We start from the raw sequence: 24,837 nt of genomic DNA, 5'->3' as shown, positions 1-24,837 counted from the left end.
TCTAAAGAGAGAAAAGAGAGTGTGTGTTAGTGTGTGTGAATCTTGTATCTGGATCTTCATTCTAATCATATCATACAAGATTCATATTATTCTTCTTCTCCTTCTCTTCTATTTGATCTGACATCATCCGTTTGATTGGGATTCCGCACCATCAAACGGATCTGATTGATACACAAGCAAATTAGGGACTTACACTTGGTGACTTTGCATGCCCCTAAAAGTTCCAATCTCTAGGAATAGCAATAAACTTTCATAAAAATGACCTTAAATCATGCATGGGTGGATTCTAACCCCAAAAATGGCAACTTTATGGTTATAGGTCCCAAATAGCACTAAGAGTGGCAACTCCAAGCCTAGGAAATGGATTTGGACAACAAAGCTTCATCCTTGGGACCAAAGAGGTTCATAAAACCCAACACAAGAGATGTAAGCAAACAAACACCAAGTTCAAAGCTTTATACCTTATATGATTGCCAAATGTTGATATCGTTTTGGATCTATAAGCCTTTGCTCCTTTGGTGATGCTTCAACAATAGCCACCTTCCTTTAAAACACCAAGATGCACTCCAAAATGGTCTTCTAAGCTCAAAATAGACAAACAAGGGATTAGGGTTTCGTGGGATCTGCTTAAGGGTAAAGGGGTGGCTGGGCTTTAAGGCATAATGTTCTTTATATAGGGGTTAACCCTAATTTTTTAGGGTTTTGGGGACTGCATGTGTACGCTGCACGTACGCTTTAGTATGCAGCTCGTACGCGCATGGCATCTGCGACCATATCTCGTGAGTACGTTGCGCGTACTTAGAGTGGTACGCCCCGCGTACGGCGCTCTTAAACCCAATCATAAGAACCCAATGGGTCCAAGCCCAAACCAATTCAATTAATTCATCCAATATATATATATATATATATATATATATATATATATATATATATATATATATATATCAGTGTTGTAAAAATCCCGACTAGGACCCGATTAATCTCCATTAATCCCTAGGCGCTACGACCGATTAGAGGGCGCCTAGCGATTAATCACTGCGTACACAATAAGTGCAGCAGTGGAACTCGATGAAATTTTAACACTTTGAAGAAGTTATATCTCAATAGAAACTATTTAAGGTATGATTAGTCTTTTATTAATCAAAATAACCTATTTTGTTATGATATTTGTGGTATTTATGAACTTTTATATGATATTAGTCATATTTAATTTTTTAAAATTCAACAAATTTACAATTAATGGTCCCCGATTAATCTCCGCCTAGCCGATTAATCCCTTAACCGCAGTCCACTGACTAACTAACGTCAAAAGATTTTTACAACCTTGATATATATATATATATATATATATATATATATATATATATATATATATATATATATATATATATATATATATATATATATATATATATATAACAATAATGCCTTGGAGAACTACCTAGTGTTACAGGAGTACGCCCTATGTACCAAGAGAGTACGCCCAACGTACTCTGATGCTGACCAAAAAGAGGGGTGTTGAACGTGTACGTGCAACGTACCTCCAGGTATACCCAACGTACGTTGCCCGGTCCCAAAACTCCATTATGAGCATATTCTATTAAGCCCTTCCATTAAAAACACAGATCTAAGCCCAAAATGATGTCCTAAGTTATGAAGTTTCCAACTTTATATGACTTTGCATGCTATAAAGTGCTTAATGTCCAAAACCCTAAGTTCTTAACCCAATAAGACAATCTAACACATGTATGGGTTACATACAACATTGAATATCATATTTTTATGCACAACAACACTTTGAAATGTCTTAAAGGATGAATCAAATGACTTATAGTAACCCATACTCAAAATGCCAAGCTAATGGGACCAAAATGTTCACAACTTTAAGGCTAACAAGATCTTAAATAAATCATCTCCAAGTTCAGAGCTTTTTATCTTAAAATTATGCCAAAAGGTTATGAGATTCTGGATCTAAGGTGCCTCAATCTTCCAAGGTGGTCCTTTCTTCTTCTCCTTCCTTCTTAATCACCAAAAGTATCCATAAAAGCTCAAGAACACTATCAGGGTGGATTAGGGTTCTAGATGGACGAAATGGCAAGTGGAGGCTGAAGAGGGAATGAGAAATGATGAGTTAATGATGTTTATATATGGACCAAACCCTAAAAATTAGGGCTTAAGGATCCTTCAAGTATGTTCTACGTATACGTGTACACCCAGCGTACTAAGGCCCGCGCCTGTATGCCCAGCGTACCAAGCCTTGTCCTAATTTTACGAAAATGCAACTATAGTCCATTTTGGTAACTTTCTCACACACAAGGGCTAAATATTATAAGTCTTTATAATAAAGGGGGTAAATTTGAAAATTCCTCCACGCCGGGATGTTACAGTTACGCTATAAAGCTAGTCTGGAGCAGCAACATTTTTTTGATGAAGGTTTCGAGGCGGCATTGTTTCTGGTAAAGCTAGGACAAGTCTAGCCCAATTTTTTTTCAAATAAATAAAAATATAAATGTAACTACTCCCAAGCAGATACACAATCCCACACATATATATTTGACAAAAAGTAAAAAGTTTTAGTTTTAGAACGAAAGCCGAGCAGGGTGTATTATTCACTACTGATTTTTTTTTTCAATTTTCGTTCTGATGAAGCTCTTTTATTTGATGACTAAAACAAACGATCCAAGTCTCAGGTCCTGATGCGCTCTAACGAACCGTAGATCTTGAAAAAAAAAGTTTAAAACTTTTCAAAAATTTGAATGAGGAATTTGAGTTTTTGAGAGAGGAATCAGCCAAACCCTAGTGTTTCTAGTGGTGTAGGAGTGTAGAGGAAGTAAAAGAAGGAAGAGATTGATACCTTCCGCGCTTAATTCTGACAACAAATGAAGATTTTATTGCTTTTGGATTGAGATTTTCGAGTTCAAAGAGAGTGCAGCGAAATTTGAGAGATTTCAAAAAGTGGGGAGTTGCAAATGAGGCTAGAAGCGTATTTATAGCTATTTAGAACAAAACACGATCGAGCTTTTGCACTATTTCGATTAGGTTTTTTTTTTTTTGCAATTCAACTGAAAAACCTCAATAAGCTAATTTGATCGTGTTTTCCTTGAAATCCATGTTTTCGAATTTTTTCATTTTAGAACTACATAGGCTTAATTCGATTGTGCTTCACTGAGAAAATCAGTCGTGTTTAAAAACAATCCCGCTGTTCGATTTTTGAAGTACTAAAACTCTCTCTTGATGCATGGTTATGAAACACAAGATTTAATTTTTGAAAACAACTTTTAAAAACATAAAATAAATCACACTAAAACAAAGGAAAAACTAACAAAAATGACTTAAAACACTCAGGTTACCTCCCGGTTAGCTTCCCATTTTTACATTCGTTGGCTCGATGTTGTTACTTGGTTTCCTTAATTACGATAAATCACGACCCCAAAAATTTTCACTTCCTTGTTCGTAACCTGGAAACCTTCTTAAAAAGGTACGAGCCGGTGACCATTAACCTTAAATATTTTTCTTGTTTGCTCACTCTTAATTTCTATGGCACCATGATCAAACACGTTAGTAACAATGAAAGGTCCCACCTTGCGAGACTTTAATTTACCATAAAGAAGTTCAAAACACTACGGAAGTACCTTTTGACAAGTCGTAAATACCTTTCACGAGATCATCTTGTCGTGAAAAGCTTTCATTTTCTCCTTGTAAATTTCTTCGTTCTTGTAAGCACCATTCCAATTTTATTATAACTCTTGGATTTCCAATTTTCTCTTCTTTCCAGCCTCATACATGCTCATGTTCATCTTCTTGATAGCCCAATATGCTCGATACTCCGGTTCCACCGAAAGTCAGCACAGTTTTCCAAAAACTATTCGATAAGGTGCCTTTCTCATTGGTGTTTTATATGTTGTCTGGTGAGCCCTTAATGCATCATCCAAGTGAATACTCCAGCCCTTCTTGATTGGATTGATGGTTTGTTAGATAATGTCCTTGATCTATTAGTTTGAAGCTTCAGCTTTTCCGTTGGCTTGTGGGTGATGTGTAGTTGACACCTAATGCGTGACTCCATACTTCTTGAGAACGGCCTCAAGGGTGAAGTTGCAGAAATACGTGCCCCGGTCACTTATGATGGCATTCAGTGTTCCAAACCTAGAAAAAATATAAGTCTTGACAAAAACAACCACCACTTTTGCATCATCTATTTGTGACGCAATCCACAATAGGTAAAATGTAAACAAACCCAAAGGATGGTGCGACTGGACCCATGAAATGTATACCCCAAACGTCAAAGATTTCACATACTAAAATCAGAGTAAATGGCATCTAATTTCAAGAAGTCAAAGACCTATTCATCAGGCGTCTATCACAGGTTTTGCAGAACAGAAAGGCATCGCGAAAGATATGAGGCCAATAGGGACAGTTGTCCAAAACCTTGTGTGCGGTTTGTTGTGGACCATAATGCCTTCCATAAGTTTTTGTGCGATAGAAATTAAGAATTGAGTTCACTTGTCTTGTGTCACACATGTTCTAATCACTTGATCAAAACAATATTTCGATAGATAAGGCTCATCACAAAGTTATCACTTTGCATCCTTATATATTTTGTCTTTCTGAGCCCGAGTAAGATCTGAAGGGAATTATTTGGAAACCAAATAATTCACTATATCAACAAACCATGGTGGAGTCTGAACAAAAAACAAATGCTAGTCAGGAAAGAAATCATAGATCGATGTCTGGTCTTCTAGCAGAATGAGTCGGCTTAGGTGACCAGCTACTAGATTTTTTTCCCACTATTATCTCTAATCTCTATGTCAAACTCTTACAACAACATAATCCATCTGATCAGCCTTGTCTTAGAGTCTTTCTTTGTGAGGGGGTATCGGATGGCTGCATGATTAGAAAAAATGATGACTTTTTTGCCCAGCAAGTATTTTCTGAACTTTTCCACTTGCGCATTGTCTAAAGTATTTGAGGAGTAGTAAAGAACACGGGGCATCTGATCTTTCCTTTGTCCTAGAACAACTCTAACAACAGTATTGCTTGCGTCACACATAATTTCGAAGGACAGACTCCAGTCTGGTGGTTGAACAATCGAAGCTGAAGTGAGCAGATTTTTCAGCAATTGAAAGCTTTCTTGCAGTCTTCACTAAAATCAATTATGCATCTTTTTGCAGCAGCTGACACATGGGGACTATAGTCTTTGAAAATTCTTTTATGAATCTTCTATAAATTCCAGCATGACCAAGAAAATAATGCATTTCCCTAACACTCCTCGGGTAGGGTAAGCTTTTGATAATATCTATTTTAGCTTTATCTACTTCTAAATCTCTCCTTGAAACTAGATGACCCAAAATATGACCTTGGTCGACCATAAAATGACACTTTTCAAAGTTTAAGACTAGGTCAGTTTCAATACATCTTTGAAGGATTTTTATATGGTTTATAAGTCAGATATCAAAGGAGGCTCCATAGACAGTAAAGTCATCCATAAATACTTCTATGATATTCTCTACATAATCTGAAAAAAACACTTACCATACACCTTTGGAAGGTGAAGGGTGTGTTGTAGAGTCCGAAATGCATATGCCTATATGTGAATGTTTCAAATGTGCCGGTGAAGGTTGTTTTCTCCTAATCATCTGGTGTACCTAGAATTTGATGAAAGTCTGAGACCCCATCCGGACAGTAGTAGTGTGATTTTCCAGCAAGTCTTTCCAACATCTGATCGATGAATGGAAGTGGAAAATGATCTTTACTAGTGGTTGTGTTTAATTTTATGTAATCGATGCAGATGCCCCATCCACTATGAACTCGAGTCGGGACCAACTCTCTTTCTTTATTCTCCACTATTGTCACTCCAGGTTTCTTTGGTACGACCTAAATTGGGTTGACCCATTTGTTGTCGGATATTGGGTAGATCATTCCAGCATCCATGAGCTTTATTACGCCCTTCCTAACCACTTCCATCATTGGAGGGTTCAGTATTCACTTGGCTTCTTGTGGGGGCTTGAAATCTTCTTCCATAAGAATTTTATGCACGCATGGAGATGGGTTGAGTCCTTTTATATCAGTTATGGTCTACACAATCACATTCTTATATTGCTTCAGAATTTCTATCATTTTAGGTTCTTCCTTTTTTTACAGCTTATGGGATATGATGACTAGAAGTGTTTCCTGCTCTCTAAGATATGCGTGTTTCAGATGCTCTGGTAAAGTTTTTAGCTCTAAGGTAGGTGACTGCACTATATAAGGAAAACATTTGGAGTTAGAATCAGGTAATTTTAAAATCTGATTTTCATACCTAACTTTTCTCTGTTTGTCCATGTGAGCTGTTATTTCTAGCACTTGTTTGTCAACAACAAATTTTTTTGATAACATCTGAGTTGCATGAACAAACATATTTCTATGGAATACTAATGCTAGTGACTCAAGGTTAGTAATCTCAAAATATTTTGTAGTTAATGGTTCAATTACATCTATGAAACTAAGAGCTAAAACATCATCTGGATAATGCATGCCATCATAAATATTGAAGTTGCTGACTTCACCATCAAATTCCATGGAAAGGGTGCCATCATAAATATCTATTTTAGTTCTTGTAGTTTTTAGAAATGATTTCCACAAAAGAATGGAACTGGAATTTAATGAGTCATCATCTCCCATATCTAAGACGTAAAAATCAACTAGATGGGAACTTTCCTTGCACTTCTAACTTGCTAATAGAGTTCGCGGGTTGTGATGCTTGTTGCTCCAGATTTTTGAATATCGACTTGGTCTCATTTTGAAAGGAATGAGTACTAGTAGCTAGACCTTTCATAATGTCTTCTAAAGACATGTCAAAATTATTGGCTTGTTGTGGAACATGTGCTTGTTGGAAAGTGGGTTGTTGCTGATTTTGCTGAAAAGCAAGTGGGTGGAACCCAGGTGGCTTCTAGTACTGTTGTCTGTGTTTGAAATTCTGTTAGGGCCTCTGCTAAAAGATTATGTTCTAGAATCCTCCCCATGCTTGGTTGTTGCGAGGCTGGTCAAACTCTCTCTGTTTTTATGCTTGATAACCTCCCATAGCCTGGATAGCTTCAGTTTCATATTGCAATATTGGGCACATGTCTATTGGGTACCCAGTCTTCAAGCATATCCCACAAACTTGACTTTTGTTTTCATACTCTAATCTTTTGTCAACAAGAGAACAACTCTCGTTAATTATGAAACTTGTGTATCAAGGTGGGCATCACTGATCTCTTTCATTACTTTAAGTTGATATGGTTACCATTCTTTTTCATTTGCAAAATGTTTTGATTCGATTTCCAACTTTTCTATTAACGTCCGGATTTCAGCTGGTGTCATATCTACAAGTGAACCACCACTCGAAGGATTAATCAGTCATCTCTCCATAGGTATTAGGCCTTCACAGAAGAACTATTGAAGTCGAAAATCACTTATCCCATGTTACGGGCATCAGACCAGTAACTTCTTGAAGAGCTCCTAATAGGTGTGGAGAGCTTCTCTTTTTCCTTGCTTTATACTGAAGATTTACCTGTGCAGATTAGACACTTTCGCCTTTAGAAAGTATTTTTCCAGAAAAAGCTTTGCAACTCGTTCCATGTGGTAATAAATCCAGAAAGGAGATCGTATAAACACTCTTTTTCTGCATCCTGGACTAAAAAAAAAAAGAATGCCCTTAACTTGATAAGGTGTTCTGTAATAGCATGTGGCTTCATCCCAGAAGGGAGATCGTATAGACACTCAAAGTTCTGAGCTTCTGGAAAAAGTGATACATAGAGATTGTTTTGTAACTTCTTATGTTGCTCTTTCTCTGAGAGTCTTCTTCTCACCGTCTCCTGCATCACTCATGGTTGGTTTTGTTTTAGAATCTGAATCACATGATTCGGTGTTTTCAGATTTAGCATAAGGTGTTGCAGAGTATGTTTTGTATGGACTGTGAGAATGCGAGGATGGGGGTGGTCTAGTAAAAGATGAAAATGTTATTGCAGGCTCGTTTAACATGGGGTTGCCTTATGGATCTATTTTATTTGAAGATAGAGAAGATTTATATGTGAAAAAACTAGCTAACTTTTTCTTTTGAGCTGCTTCTTTTCTAAGTTTTCTTGTTGTTTTCTCTATTTCTGGATCGAGCCTTAGTGGGGTACCTGTAAGTGAAGATCTTGTCATAAAACGATCAGTGTTTGTCGTATCCCCGATAACGATGCCAATTTGTTAGAGACGTGTCACAACACCTACAGAAATAAATAATATTAATAAAAATGTTGCTCAAATGCACTAAGAGGTAGTACAGGAAAGCATGGTTGAATCCATAGGGACACATCCTAAAGTCTATGTCTTTCTTGCATAAGGCACACACTAGTCTGACAAAAATTTAAATTAGGGGGGGTGATGATTATTAAAACTAATTTGAACATAAATTAATAAAATAAAACTCAATTTAAATACTTGAGAAAATATCAGGAAATAAAAGCAATTTCAGTTTTATGGTGAATCTCCTAATCATGCAAATAACCTTCAATACGATTGTTTGAATTGCGTATTGTTTAAACTGGTAGTAAAAATCATGAATAAGCTCTACCAATTTTTCTTTTACTAAAATGTTTAATCAAAATAAGCTATTTGAATTAAACCTTACTGTTTACAGAATTAGCTAAACAAACTCTTAATTAATTGAGAAAAGTAGCATTAGACACAATGTAAAATTCTCAATAAAGTCCAATACTTCTCACAAGCTCAGAAGCATATAAAACTTGTCTAATCATTTTATATTAGAGTTAAATCATAAACACATAACCAATCTAATATTTGTTACTTACACTAATTAATAAAGACAATTACGGATCTAAACAATCAGATAACTAGAATTATTCAATAGCAATTACAGTAGCCAACAGAAATTGAATCAAAATCATTTGTTCAGTTAAGCATAAAACTGATCAAACTAAATAGTAATCATAACCAAAAACCATGCCTATTAATTACTTGCATGAAAACTCGAGTCTTTTGCAAAACTGAAATCAAGGGTTTTTAGCCTGACATGGCAAAAAATGAATTACAGAAGATAAAATTGGCATGGAAAAAAATGAATTACAGAAGATAAAATTAAGTCTTAAATGATTAATCTTACTAACTGATGATACATATTGAATCGTGTTATTCAGATCTTCATTTTGCACTTGGAATCTTCAGAGAATCGCCTCTCTGCAGCCTCTGGTCGAAGTTAGGGCGACAAAAGTGTTATAAGATGCTATTTATAAGTCTAAAGAGTTGTCAACCCATCACACGATCGTTTTTTTGAAGGGCATGATTGTGTTTTCTTCAAAGCGCGTCCAAAACCCGTTTAATGAAGTGTGTTGCCATTCTTGACACTTTTCATAAAAACACTATAGTGTTTCTGAGGAAAACACGATCGAATTTTGGGATTCCGGTCATGCTAGGCTCGTAGAATGCATCCAAATGATTTTTGAGGAATTTCTTGAGTACGTGACATCAACACGATCGTGTTTATGAACGAAGCACGATCAAGTTTTCTTGTTTTCTTACTATGACTTAAAAACTAGGCAAAAGACTACCGGAGCTTTCACAGGATCGTGCTTTTGGTAGAAACACAATCGAATTTCTTGAATTTCATGGGAAATGTTCGTTTTTCATTGGTTATAGCAACTTCCAAGCATTCCTTGGCACCATTCACAAGTTCCCAGCTAGGGTTGTTCACTATTTGGATAAAACCGAATTGTTCAATTGGGCAATTTGGTTTGGATATTTGGATTTCTGGATTGGTTTTCAACAAAATCGAATTATTATTTTGGATTTCGGATTGGTTTTGATTTATAAAATAAGAACCGAATAGTCCAAAAAAACCGAATAACCATTTATTATTTATTTATTTTTAATATATCTATAATTATTTATTAATTTTATATTTTATTTTTTCAAATAAGTTCAAAAAGTTTCAGCTAATGAAAAATATTAGTATGTCAAACATTTTTTTATCTATTAAATATTAAACTATAATATACATTTTTTTTGTAGTTGTTTATATATTTAAATCACAACTAAGTAATTTGGTTTTACTTCTTTTGTTAAAATTAGATAATATTATAATTATATATATCATTTTACGATTTTCTGGTTTTTGAAAACCGAATTATAAAAACCGATCCAATCGAATTGTAATTGGATCAGATCAGATTGGATTTGAAATTAGTTTGGACTATTCGGATCTATATTTAGAAAACCGAAATCAGTTTGGATTTATTTAATTGGATCGGATGGAACTGATCTATTGAAACGAACACCCCTATTCCCAGCTCCAATTAAGCTCTAATGCTCCATCAAACGCATCCTCAAGGTGTCATATTCTCAATCTGTTCTAATTTACCCTGAAATTATAACAAAAGATAGTAGTACAAGAATTCTATGGAAATAATGGAAAATACGCAATTCATAGTAAAACAATGGAGATAGCTAGCTTTTTATAAGAAACCACTGACAAAAACGTGTTAAAAGATTCATATAAAATGCATCTAACATCAACCAAAATAAAGTGTCTAGTCACTCATGGCAACAAAGAAATGATCACAAGTGCGTTTTAACATAAAAAGGATTTAGAAAATACTAAAATACCGAGATGATGAATGCATCTAGCTCTCCAAAATCACCTCAAGCTACTCCAATTGTGTCCAAAATCAATCTAGGGGTTGCAATACCTAACCCCCAAGGCAAATGATGAGCCAAATGACCAAAATGCCCCCGAGAAGGCAGTTGCGCGGGTGGGCGCGTAGAGTTCTGCAGGTGGAATCCTCCCCCACTAGTTCAATCCACTACTTGAGATTTCATTAGTCCCCTTCACTCCTCACATCATTGAAATATGGACCAATCATCTTCTAACCTCAAAATGGATAGTCCAAACCCATTTTCAAGTATTCATGACCCATCCAAGTCTTCAATACACCAAGCCTAAAACTTCAAATATGGATCTAGTAAAGCCCAATAGCTCCTTAAAAGTCCACAAAGCCTAACAAATCAGAAACAATATAATCTGTAACAACAACGAGACTCCAAAAACCTACAAAATAACTTATGCAAAAGAAAAAGCAGTCGATATGATCCAAGATAAAGAAAGGATAAAATATACAATACAAAAACAACAAAAAGGTTAAAAATACTAAAATAAACTACATAAAAGAAGTAAATAAAATAAACTATCACTACCACAATCTCCGCCTTTAGCCACCGTCGGCTAACCATCAACACTACCATCACCACCTTCAACATGCATGCACCAACACCACCTTTAGCAACAGTCAACATCATCGCCGCCTGCAACTACTACCATTACCGTCGACGTCAACCATTGCCACCACCACTATCACTATAGATGTTTATGAGGCGGTTGAGCTTGTATAGCAATAAAATTGTGAATCATAACCACGGGGAGAGTACCTTGCATTCGCTACCAAATTGTATAAAAAATGAGCTAAATCAAACCATGTGAAGGTGAATAACAACGGTTCGGTACAAGGGTACCTACTAAATACAAAAACTCAAAATCTATCATTCAAAAAAAAACTTGTTCAATAAGAAAAAACTTAAAACTATTTAACACAAGTTTGGCAACACAAAAAACATCTATAATCCATTTGACAAAAAAAAAAAAAAAAAAAAAAAAAAAAAAAAAAAAAAAACATCAAATCACCGCCAAATCAACATCAAACCTTAAAAAAAAAGCTAGTTTTAGTACAAACACAAAAGAGGAACACCACTTCACATCACAAAAGAGCAACAAAAAAATTGAATATAAACATTTTAGAGCACAAAACACTTGCATTTGAACTTCTAATTGTTGAGTGGATAAATGATCACCATCAACCTCCATTTTAACAATTTCTTTCTAAAAAAGTTTTAAAAAACAGAAGTTAGAAAAAATCAACTTTTGTTGGAATGTGTTTTCTTTAACGAAGTTTTATCTCAAATGTTTTATTTTTTTAGTTTTATTTATTAGTTTTTATTTAGTAAATATTTAATGGAACTTTATTGTTCCTAGTAGGGCTAAAGGGAGGGTGTTGGTGTTACACAACACTGTGCAGGAAAGTGAAGCCAAACCTACAACTTTAAAAGAGCGGTACGTGGACATGCGTGTAATGGAAAATAATTTTTAGGTTCGGTGCAAAGAGATCCATAAGAAAACAGAACCCCCAATATCACGGAGCAGCTTTCTCCTAGATTAGATCTTAATGTGGAATCTGGGTCGTTTCATTCTATTAGATAGAAATGTATTCTAATTTTATTGAATCAAATAAGAACCTAAGCCTTCTACTAATTTGGAAGGACTAATTGAGGGGTTGTTTGGGTGCTTTTCAATTAGTTTATTGACTTTTTGTAAAAGTCGGAAATTCCTGGCTTTTGGAGAAAAATCATTTTTTATATTAAAATGTTAGTGTTTAATAAATCTTTTTTTTTAACTTATTTACTTTTTGAAAAGCTAATAAGTTATTAAATCTAGGGGTGTGTATGGGGCGGTTTGGTTCGGTTATTGGTGAAAACCGAACCATAATCATTATGATTGGTTAATGCATTTTGGTAGCCATTGAGTATCGTTAATATTGGTTATGGTTAATGGTTTTTGTCAGTTAACGGTTTTGGTTAATGGTTAATATTGGTTAACCGTAATGGTCAAATTAATATAAATGGAGAAAGTATATTGGCATAAAAAAATGAAAAAAGAATACAAAAAAGTTCTCGACGCCAATGTTTATAACCTAGCTTATATTAATAGAAAAAATATGTACATTTGATACTCAGAGTGAGATAACACATAGTCATATTCAAAATCCAAAATATTCAATAAAAATATAAAACATTAAAAAAAATTGACATTAGTAATTTCATATATTGATAATTGATATTAACATTAAAATAAAGCCAAACTTTCATACATGTTCAATGTGATTAAATAAAAAAACTATAAAATAAAATAGCCAAACATTCATATTATGTGTTAAATGGATAAAAAAAAAAGTCAATCACCCGTATACATTCAATCTGATTAAGTCAAAAACAGTAAATAAAAAAAGCCAAAAAATTCAAAAAATGTAACGCCCCGATTCTCAAGTACTGATTTAATGTATGAATTCTTAGTTTCAAGGGCTACTCGACGAGTTGATTGCCCTACTCGTCGAGTAGCAGCGGGTTGGTCCACGCATTTTAATGACCTACTCGCTGAGTCCAAGAAGGGACTCGACGAGTAGGAGCTGGCAGGTGAAACCCTAAATCTTGGGGTTTTGCACCCTATTTAAAGGATCATTGGCCTCCCCCAGCCTCCCCTTTACTGCCCTTTGCCCCTCTCAAACCCTAAATCGTGTGTGTGTGTTCTTTTGGTGTGTTCAAGCTTGGAGAAGGAAACACTTGGGGAAAACAAGGAAATCAAGGCTAGGAACTCATGGGGAGCTAAGAGATTCATCAGTTGTCACTCTCTGGAAGGTATTGGGATGTTCCTTTAGCTCGTCTCTCTTTTAACCTCTTTTGGATGGGTCCTTTGAAAGGCTCCCCAAGTTTAAGCTAAGATCTAAAGTTGTAACTTCATATCTGGACTCCCTTTGACCTCTAGATCCATAAAGTCATCAGCCTTGCCTAGTAGGAGCCTTCCCTCAAGTGTGAGACTTCATTGCAAGCTTAGTTTTGACATTTAAGGGTCTTAAAGCCTTGCATGCACGTAAAGTTTGTGACTTTACGTGATAAACATGCCCTAGAAGCTTGGATCTATAATTTGGAACCTTGCCTTTGCTTAAATAGCGTCTGCATGGATGAAGGTCTGCAAGGACTCAACGAGTTGGAAGAAAAACTCGGCGAGCCCGTTGAAGATGGCCATGAACTCGACGAGTTAGATGAACAACTCGACGAGTCCGTTGAAGATTGCCTTGGACTCGGCGAGTTGCTCGACGACTCGGCGAGTCGGCTAGGGTTTCTCCCAATTCTTGGACACGTATGAACTCGGAGAGTTAAAGAAGAACTCGACGAGCCAATCAGGGATTTCACAACTTCTCGAGTTCAGGAAGGACTCGACGAGTCGGTGAACTGCACTCGACTAGTCGAGTCAGCATGGACTGTTGACTTTGACTTGGACCAAGGGTTGACCAGTTGACTTCTGAGGGTATTCTGGTAATTTAGAGATTTGTGAAAAAGGGTTTATGGTAACTATAGGTGGTGGAGTTCATGTTGGTGATCCGGGAGTCGAGCTTTCTAGTTTCAGACGACAGTTGCAAGGTGAGTTATCCTCACTATACTAAGGGGTCTAAGGCACCAAGGCCGGCCCATTGGATATTTCATCTTAGGATGGTAGATGTTGAGTATGATTTAGTGTTTCATGCTAGTGGTTATTCCATTTAGGTAGACCTGTAGGACTACCTGTGATGTTATGTGATTATTGCATGCTCAGTGGTTATGCTATGTGTTTGTTATATGGGATGGGTTGAGGTTGTACTACTTCGTGCGGTAGCCAACTAACCCTAGGAGCATTCCAGTTATGAGCTAAAAGAGACTCGTATTGTGGGCTCGGGGGCATTCCAGTTACGGGCTAAGGGAGACTCGTACTGTGGGCTCGTGGGTATTGCAGTCTGTAGGGCTGTGGACCCGTTATATACTGTTCTGTTCAGTTTGTTATGATATGTTATTGTTGACACGAATATGTGGACTGTATGTGTATCGGTATTTTGGGGGTAACTCACTAAGCTTTCAGGCTTACAGTTTCAGTTTATTGTTTCAGGTACATCAGCGGGCCGCGGCAAGGGGAAGACATGGTCATATAGCCCTCATATTATGTTTATGTTTCTGGGAATACTCTGATAAATAATATTTTGAAAACAAAGTTGTAATGTTTTGATGAACTTGACATGTTTTAAAGTTTAAATTGGTTTGAAATTTTTGGGTGTTACAAAAAAAATGCATTCTTAATATATCACAATAAAAAATAAATAAAACCTTAACTTACCTAAAATTCTTGATTATAAAGTCAAAAAATCATTTGAATACGTCTATAAAGTCAAAACAATCTTTGATTAGGATTAACAGTGTGAGAAGCCTCCGATTAGGATTATGGGTGTGAAGATTACACTATTTGTGAATAATGTTTACAAATTGTAGAATTAGTCGATTAAGAATTACAACATTAATCAATAATCTAACTCAATGCATGATTGGAAGATTGTGTGTGTCTGCATGATCAACCTTTGATGGTTTGATTGCTCATTCGTCTCCTAATAATTGAGGATTAATGAATTATATTTTGAAAGTTTAATGGGTCTTAAATAAGTTTGATTATATTATTTTATATATAGTCTATAATTTTTATATATTAAAATATAAAGTTAGCGGTTCGGTTAATCTATAAAATCATAATCGAACCGTTAGTTATTGGTTAACAAAAATCAAAAACCGAACCAACAGTTTTTAAAATGGTTTGGTTATTATGGTTCGGTTATATTGGTTAATTTGGTTTTGGTATGAGTTTTCAGTTATTATGCTCACCCCTAATTAAATCAATTTCAAAAACACTCACAAACACCCAGTAAGCTCTCGATCATGTCAAATAAGAATTTAAACATTCCACCACTAGAAAGTACATGCATTTAATGGCTTAAGTCATTGTTCTCATTTCCCCGTTAACAAATCTTACAAAAGGTACACAAAACTTTTATTGGTTGGGAGGGTTGGTAAAAATGAATTACTTATGTCTAGCATTCGATGTTAAGAGGTTAGATGGGTTGAAAAATATGGAACCCTCACCCCAAGTTATACCTAGCAACTCACATTTGGTAATCTCGCACAACCTAATCCATTATATCTTCTCGTATTAGAGAAAAACAATTTTACAGGTATGCAAAACTCGACCTATGCCAACAATTTGTTGCCATCGTAACTCATATCGACTTACCTACTTTAAAATTAGAGAAAATTCAAATAACCAAAGGGAATGGAGGGTTTGAAGATTTTTACCATAAAGAATTTGATTTTGGTAAATGACCATCACTTCCGCAGAGGGTGCTTTTCGGAAGGCTTAATCCTTATGAGGAAGGTGAATAGTTCTGCGGAAATGGGGTGGAAGGGGTAAAATTGTAAAATCACACCAAAAAAAGCCATTTCTCACTTTGTTGGCTGCGTAAGTAACGAATTTTTTGAAGGGAGATTCGGGCTTTGATGGGGAACCAAGGGAAGAAGAAGAAGAAGAAGAAGAGATGTCGACGAAGGGCAGAATACAAGGATGGTGAGGTGGACCCTAAAAAAACTCTGGTTCCTAGTTTTGAAGTTGTATGAAACCCTCGGTATTTGATTTATATTAAATCTTAGGGTGTTTCCTAGGTTAATTGATTAAAAACAGTAATGAAATTTCGATTTTTGCCATGGTTAGCCGAAGAATAATTCCTTAGGTGTACTGATGAAGAACAGATCCGAAGAGTCTTAGCAACCTTTCTGTAGAGCCCCCTCTACGGAAGTATGCAACAAACCGTTTTTTTGTCTTTTCTCTGTCACCTCAATTCCTCGTTACTGTTCACATTCCTTAGAAGGTAAAAAGCTTCCACGGAGCCCCCTCTGCGAATCCTTTGGTCATTCTACAAAACTCAAATTTTTGTGGTCAAAATGTTCAAACACCCCCTTCCCTTTGATCATTCGATGAAATTTCTCTTAAAATTATTCCGTGCAAACCAGACCTATTTACCATACCACCTCTAATACAAACAAACACCTTATTTAGAGAAAATTCGAACAAAAGCCCATTCTTGGCAAATGCCATTTAAAAAAAAACTGTCTAATTTTGATCTCAGAAGCATTTTAGTCAGTGGTGGATCCAGAACAAAATCTAACTGCGGTCCATTATTGATAAAAAAAAATACATACAAGTATAAAATTGTGAAACTTTTTAAAAAATTGGATTATTTTTAGAAAAAAAAATTTATCAATAGGGTATTTGATGTAAAAGTGGGGGCCAAAGAGGGGCTTTTTAGTAAAAATCAGATTTCTTTAGGGTTTTATAGTACTAAATATGGTGGGACCCACCTCCAAGTGAGGCCATGCACCCAGCACCCCACTTAAAGTGGCGCCTGGCCACTTATTTTAGCCAATTTGATTTTTATTTTGTATAATGGAATATTATAATTGAGCTATGGGATGAAACCTTGAAATTTTAGCCAACTATTCGTATTTCATAATTATGGTCAGAAGTGGAATTCGATATTGGAACTCTCATGTTCAAAACCAGGACATGATCCATTGATATTGACATTTTAGGATTTACATCACCTAATGGTTTTGGACGAGGGATGCACGTGACACCGCAAGTGAATGGTACGATTAATTTGTATTCTGTGCAAGTTTTCATCAAGTACAGTTAATGATTGTTTTTGACAGATTTTAGAATGATTAAATAATAATTAGTATGCAGTTAATATAAAGTTTAATATTACAAAAGTTTTTAGAGTGCTAGGTACGGGCAACGGGAGGTTGCGTTATTCAGACGTGGAGAGCTAAAAACATCAGTATAATGCGGGGATCACTGCGTCGGCTTCGCGTTTTTTGGTGTTATGTTGTCTCGCGTTATGGTGGTGACGGGAGAAAACGGGCTCGGTGATTGGTTATTAGGTGTTGTCCATTTCCACCTTTGGTGTTATAACACCCATTATGACTAGGATGATGATGTGATAACTTTTTGATGTGACAACATATAATAACATGTTGTCATACCCAGCAGCCTTAACCATAAAATCACGTGTACCGGGCTATATTTTTTAATTTTATATATATATATATATATATATATATATATATATATATATATATATATATATATATATATATATATATATATATATATATATATATATATAGGGAAGAGTTATATGGAAAATGAATGATTAGGGCAACACATATTTGAAACAATAAAAACATGACAACACATCACTTCACAATAACTTCCACAATACATTACTTGTGAAGAAAGAAATGGACACGTGTCATTTGATTATTGGTTCCGGTAGATGTTGCCCTAGTTATTTGTTTTCCATAGAACCCATTCGTCTCTCTCTCTCTCTCTCTCTCTCTCTCTCTCTCTCTCTATATATATATATATATATATATATATATATATATATATATATATATATATATATATATATATATATATATATATATATATATATATATATTGAATTAGTGTAAGTTGTCTTTATTTAAAAATTTATGTTTGTAAATTTATATAGGAAAGAACGAATATCGTTAAGCCAAATTTTGATGTTATTTACATAGCAAAATTGAACTTACAATCTTTATAATATCAACTTCAAGCACTTGGATACACCACTGCCACTCTACACAAAATTACTATAAAAGGACAGTAATATGGACTATATTCAATCTTCTAATTGAGTAGCTAAATTTTAGAAATATAAAATTTATTAAAAAATTATAAAAAAAAGTAGAAAGTGAAACATTACCAGACGAGTTTCTTTTATTGCTATTTGGATTAATCACGATGTTGAATGTTTTTTTGTTGAATTCAAAATAAAGTAAAAAGTGAAGCCGACCGCATGACCTAGCCACGGATTCTTTTAACTTTATGAGTTAAGTCAGATCAAAAGAGTGGCTAGATCATGCTGGCAGCTTCACCTTTTCCTTCAGTTTGATCACCATGTATATTGGAACTCATCTCCTTCACCAAACTAAACTCCAATCCTTGTATTAAGCTAACTTACAACAGGGTGTTTGTTCTCTTTATCTGTGGATAATGTTTCCTTTTTCACCTTTGTGAACAAGATTAGAGTTTCCAAATCTCAAAGAGAAACAAGTCGGGGACTCAAAACTCGATACTAATTGGATTAGTTTTTAGCTTTTTGAGAAAAAACATTATGGTTTTCAAGATTTCGAAGAGAAACCAAAAATGAGTTAAGAGAATAGAAGAAGCTAGCAGATGAAAGACGTGTATCAAATGAAAACTCGTTTGAATTTTTATAAAGCCAAACCGGGTAGGGTGGTGTAGTGGGGTAGGGCTAACCCATAACTAGGGTTTTACTCAGAATTCAAAAGGATAGTTTTTGGCTTTAAAAAAGTTTAAAAAAAAAAAAAAAAAAAAGAGTAGGGTTTTCAAGATTTCAAGAACCTACACAATACGAACACATAAGAAGCTAACATGTATCCACAATAAAACACTTTATAAGACAATTTATAAAAGCAAGGTGGGGTGTGGTGATCCACAGATAGGGTTAGTGAAAATGAACCTGGAGAGAAAACCCTAAAAAACCCATAAGGTCCAACAGTGAATTGAAATTTGAAGCAGCTTTAGTCATGTGATCAGTTCAGCAGCAGGCAGCAGCTAGCACAGGTGTCAGTAGCTGCAAGTAAATAAGTAGCTAGGCTGCATGCATTGATATATAATGGAGAACCCTAATTAGGTTCAGGGGATTAATATCTCAGAGAGAGGTGAGGTGATATAGAGTTAGGAATGCACCCAACACTACTAGCTGCCCTTCTTTCATTCATTCACAGTTTCACACAAGCAATAAGTCAAACAATCCTGCATCTTGTATCCCTTTTCTTTTAATTCTTTTATGTTATATCTTTAACATCTTGTATTTTTATCACAATACAATATATACATAATGGTCTCTCTTTTTTTAAACTGAAAAAATAAATAAATCAATAAGCATTATGATTGTCGAATATACATACCAAGTTCATGTTAAATGTTAATTCATTTATTATACGGATAAACTTTTTTTCTTTTTTTGAAATAAACAAACATATAGTAACAAAACTAGGAAGTGTGCAGAAAGGAGGTAGATATTATATCCATTATATGATGTTCTTGTAATGGAGCAAAAATTCTTAAATTTTTTATTGGCATTATATATTTCCAAATTTCTATTAATTACATAAATTTGGGGATGACTGCATCGGTAACCACTAGCCTTACGGCTGGATATTATTACGCATTTCAATATTTGATTCTTCTTAATATTATACACAATAAATATGTTAATTATTTATGAAAAATTACAAAAATATATTAAAAAATATATTTACATGATAAGGGCCGGGCATAAATATATATATATATATATATATATATATATATATATATATATATATATATATATTTACGTTATTTATAAAAATATTTAAAAAAAAAATAAAGAGACTAGTTCAAAAATTAGGATGCCATGGACATAAAAATCCAAATAATTACAGCGGAATTGATAAGGGCCGGAGCAGATTGTAGGGTGCGCACAGTTACAGTTGGTAGGGTGGTCCTTGTTACCCAAGTGTCCTCTTTCTTTTCCCTTTAACTTACACACATTGCTTTCAATCTTTAATTCCTTTTCCCAACTAATTAATTTTCCATGAAAATTCAGTCCAAGTACTTGTACTTTACCCAACAACATTTGTACATTATTTTAAAAAGTTTTGTCCTTCATCGTTCTAGTGACAAAAATCGAGACCGGGAGATAAAACCGAAGACCGGATTCCATTGTAGGTTTTTGTGTAAAACAAAACATTTTTGAGCCGGCAAGAAATGTATCTAGCTTGTTCACGTCATTTCAACAAGTTTCAAATTGGAAAAAGTATTGATAACACTTCAGACAATTTCAACAAGTCTTCATCATTTCAATTAGGGATAACAACTTTAATATACTTATTTATTTATATATATTTTGTTTTGTTTTTTTTATATTTATCCTTTAATATGTTTAAACCGTACATATTCAGTATTTAAGACCTAAACAACCAAATAGTCAAGGTCGTGGTAATCATAAGCATTAACAATCCTGAACAACTTATTAATGATTGTCTTATGTAGAATATCGTGAGCAAAACCTAATGAAAACGATCATAAATATTAAATGTGTACAAAAACAACAAATATTTACTACGCAATAAAAAATATAATGACTAAATGTGTACAGAGTAAGAAAATATATTACCATATTAAGTTATTTTTTACGGATTATCCGAAATATCCGGTCATAAACACCGAATGTGTACAGTTTAAAAAAATTGAAATTTTAAATGTGAACGGAAAAATACAAATTAAAAATTACATTACATTTTAAAGGCATTATCCCTTTCAATTACCATCTTCCATTATGTAAAGGTAAATTTCTTTAACTTTTGAAGATTTCTTATGATGATCATTCTGTCTAAAATGAACATTTTGCACTAAATCAATTTATTTTGGATTATTTTTATGTCACTTTAAGAAAATATTTTCTAACAAACAAAAAAAAATTAAGATTCAGATTTTCAAAATTTCTAGGTTTGGGCTAAACATTGTGGGACTAGAATTGGACACATAGGATGGTACTCTGGACTAGAATTGGACAAAAATCGATGCTCAAGACTTGAATTGGACAAAAATCAAAACGAGTACCAAGTTTATGCGTATGTTAAAGAAAAGGAAAAATCTACTACCTTCGTTACATATTCATACCAAATAAAATAAGAAAATAAAAAAACCCTCGCCCCTCGGTACCCTCTGTGTTGGACAGTCGACTTCCACAAAAAAAGCAAGTCTCAATCAAGTTCATGCACAAAGCAAGTTCGATAAAGCCTTACCATCGTTAGGTACACAAGACACTCGTCACAAAAAATAACCCAATTTAAAAAGTGTATGAAGCTATGTGGATTGGAAACAAAGAAATTTTTAAGTGGGGATTGTCCAACAAAATGGAATTCGACATATGAGATGTTGAAAAGTGATTTGGAACAAAGAGAGGCGTGCACCAAGTACAAAAACGAAGGTACGTTCCTTTTTAAATAAAAGTTTTTTAGTTTAGCAACAGTTTCTACATGTTTTTTTTTTAATCTTTGACAGCTTTGTAACACATATAGCAAAAGTTTCTACATATTTTTCAAATATTTTGACAGCTTTGTGTTGGGTAATCTTGATGGGTTAAGTGCATGGAGCATCTCAGGTTATGGATCATAGATAATGGGCCTCCTTGATTTAGTCTTCAGGGTTAATAACTACGGGGTGTTTGGCTTAATTAAGTTTTTTAGAGGCTAAAAATCCTTTTTGGAAAAGTTGCAAAAATTCAGGTTTTCCTGACTTTTTCAAAAATTTGATTTTCCTTCTATCAAAAATCCAAAAGTAGTTTTTAAAAGTCTTTTGTCAAACATCTTTTACCTTTGATCTTTTTCTAAAAGGACTTTTGGTCTCTCAAAAGCTAAGTCAAACACCCCCCCAAATATATAAAAGAGTTAGTGGAGTTTATTCTCTCCATAAAATCTGACACTTATATATATATATATATATATATATATATATATATATATATATATATATATATATATATATATATATATATATATATATATATATATATATATATATTATTAAAGATATTGCCTATTTCTTGAAAATTAAGAGGTATAATTCTTATAACACCATGTACAATCTATTAAGCTTACAATATACACACACTTATCATCACGGTCTTAACTTCTTCGTCTGAATGTTGGAAAACCCTAATATCTTCCCATCAGCCGTCATTTCTCCCACATCTCTTCCGTTTCCCTCCTTACTCTCTTCAATCTCATGTAGCCTCGGTTACTACCAACTCTATCTCGCTGCCACCATCAACGCCACCATCGCACACCGGAAACCCTAACCCTAAAGTGAATTTCTTATCGACAGCATCAATGTCACCATCGCACATTTGAGGGTCCACCATCGACATAATCTCTTCAAAACCCTAGCTTCTACCATTACCGTATGTATGTTTCTTCGTTCTTTTTTTTCCCTGTCTTTGTGTGTGTTTATTTGTTTTCATCTATTTATTTGATGTTCACCATCATCTGTTAGAGTTGATTTGAAGGTATGATAGGTATAAGAGAAAAGAAGGGAGTGGTGTCGGATAATATTTTTCCTCCTTCTCTTTTCTAGCATTGTCGATCGTGCTGTGAGGTGAAGGGGCTCTGATTTGATTCATAGAGTTATGAGGTGCATTGCTATTTTTCAACATTTTTCTTCAACTCTCTGATCCACAAAGTTATGATCATTTCTCAATTACAGTTCTCGACCCTCTCTGTTTATCCGCCCAAATGTAGGTAAGAACATAATGATTATTGGCCCTATCTTTTGTTTAACCATTTGGATTTCTTGATTTGTGGGTTTTTATGTTTTTTTGTTGAAACATTGGAAGAACGAGCAAATCACTTTTATGAGCTCTAAGTCTAATTTTATATGTATTTGTTTGTGGCTGCCTTCGACCTTCTCTGCATTTATCTGTATACAACTGACGAACACATGTGTATTGAGCAATTGATCAAGAAGCAAGAGGAATCTATTTCACAAATAATAGTTTCAAAAGGTTTAAAAGAAATCTTTCTCAAACCAGGAGGTAAATATTCTAACGAGTTTGATTTTAATCCATTGATCAATTTTCTGAACCCCATACCTCGAGTTGTGTGTATACTCATCTATCATCGTTGCCCGTCTCCTTCCTCAAAAACCCACACCCTCTCTCTCTCTCTAACCCTTTCCATCGTGACGTTAAATTTATCCCCAATGATTTTTCAAGAAAAGGTGAGTTCATAATATGCCATCTCCATTGTTGTCTCTTCAGAATCCTATTCTTTATTGGAGGATCATTCCCAAATCCTTATTTTTAATCGAATTTACACAGGAAAAAAGTAAAAGATTTGTTAGCCTGTTTGTATTCATCTTTATTGTATGAACCTCACTACTTGAATTTTTAAAATGGTTCCGTTCACTGAGGATGAACAAAATATGAATCCCGGAGCAGGTGATGAAGGCACCACAAACAATGACAACAAATTTTTAGGTAATACGATAATAGCCGCTTTTTACAGAGTTTTATTCTGATTTCATGATTTAATGATTTTGTTGTGCCCTAAACCTGCAATTTTTTTTTGGATTGATTGATTAAATTGGGTGATAATTGAGTTGCAGTTTCAGATTTAGATACGGTGAAGGAAAAGTTGCAAAAAATTGCTTTTAGGAGAGGATTTGTCTGGTGTTTGAAAGGATGTTTCATTAGCTCATGCTTTGTCAAATGCCATTACGAATATAGCAGGTTTTACACATACTATACTTATACGTTCTGATTTTCAAAATCATAATTCAGTTTTGATTTTCAAAATCATAATTTTATGTTTGTGTATGTGTGTGGTTGTGTTCTGATTTTCATAATCATAAATCTATGTGTGTATGTGTGGTGTGGCATGGTGTGTATCTATCTAAGAATAAATAAATCATAAAGTACAAGGATTGAAGATTAAAGTTATTGTAGAAAGAAATGAATTTAGGCTGGTGTGTATGGTGTAAGTGGTTGTATGCAAATGGAAAGTTTAAGGTTTGGCTTAAATGCAAGAAATAGCAGTACACTTTCAAGTATTTGTTTCAATTGTTTTAGCACTTGAATGATTTTGATGAAACCAAGCTTGGCATGTTCTTTTAGGGAATGAAAATGGCTTCTTGTAGACCAACGGTTCCGAGACAACCAAGAATCTCTCCAGTGGTGGTAGGGTATTCTTTCTATTTGCGGGTCTTGACATGCTTTCATTTGTTGCTGATTTCTGGAAATAGTGACACACTTGCTTCACTCACTAATGAGTAATGAATAAACTTTGTATTTCTTTATTATCATAGGCTAGTAATTTGTTATTGTATATGCTATTTTATGGTATTTAGCATGTAGTTTATAAATAGGTTAGATAGTTTTCATTAAATGTGTAATCATTTTGAATATAGCACTAAGAACCCAATAACCTTGAGTAATACATGAGAGTTGTTATCAAGGTGTAAGTTCTGGAGTCTTTATCATGTGGTAA

At 34.4% G+C, this 24,837-nt stretch overlaps 1 long non-coding RNA gene across 2 annotated transcripts; it reads left to right on the top strand.

Annotated features, from left to right (window-relative positions):
- The first annotated feature begins 22,496 nt into the window (after positions 1 to 22,496).
- On the top strand, positions 22,497 to 24,610 carry LOC111921683 (uncharacterized). Of its 2 annotated transcripts, none has more exons than XR_006186841.2 (3): positions 22,497 to 22,754; positions 22,847 to 23,828; positions 23,957 to 24,610. It is a non-coding gene; the product is annotated as an uncharacterized LOC111921683 (long non-coding RNA). The 2 variants fall into 2 exon arrangements; XR_006186840.2 differs by having other exon boundaries at positions 22,497 to 22,758.
- Positions 24,611 to 24,837: the final 227 nt, after the last annotated feature.

This window comes from Lactuca sativa, chromosome 9 (assembly GCF_002870075.4).
Source record: "Lactuca sativa cultivar Salinas chromosome 9, Lsat_Salinas_v11, whole genome shotgun sequence".
NCBI lineage: Eukaryota > Viridiplantae > Streptophyta > Magnoliopsida > Asterales > Asteraceae > Lactuca > Lactuca sativa.
This window is presented reverse-complemented; position numbering and strand designations above follow the sequence as displayed.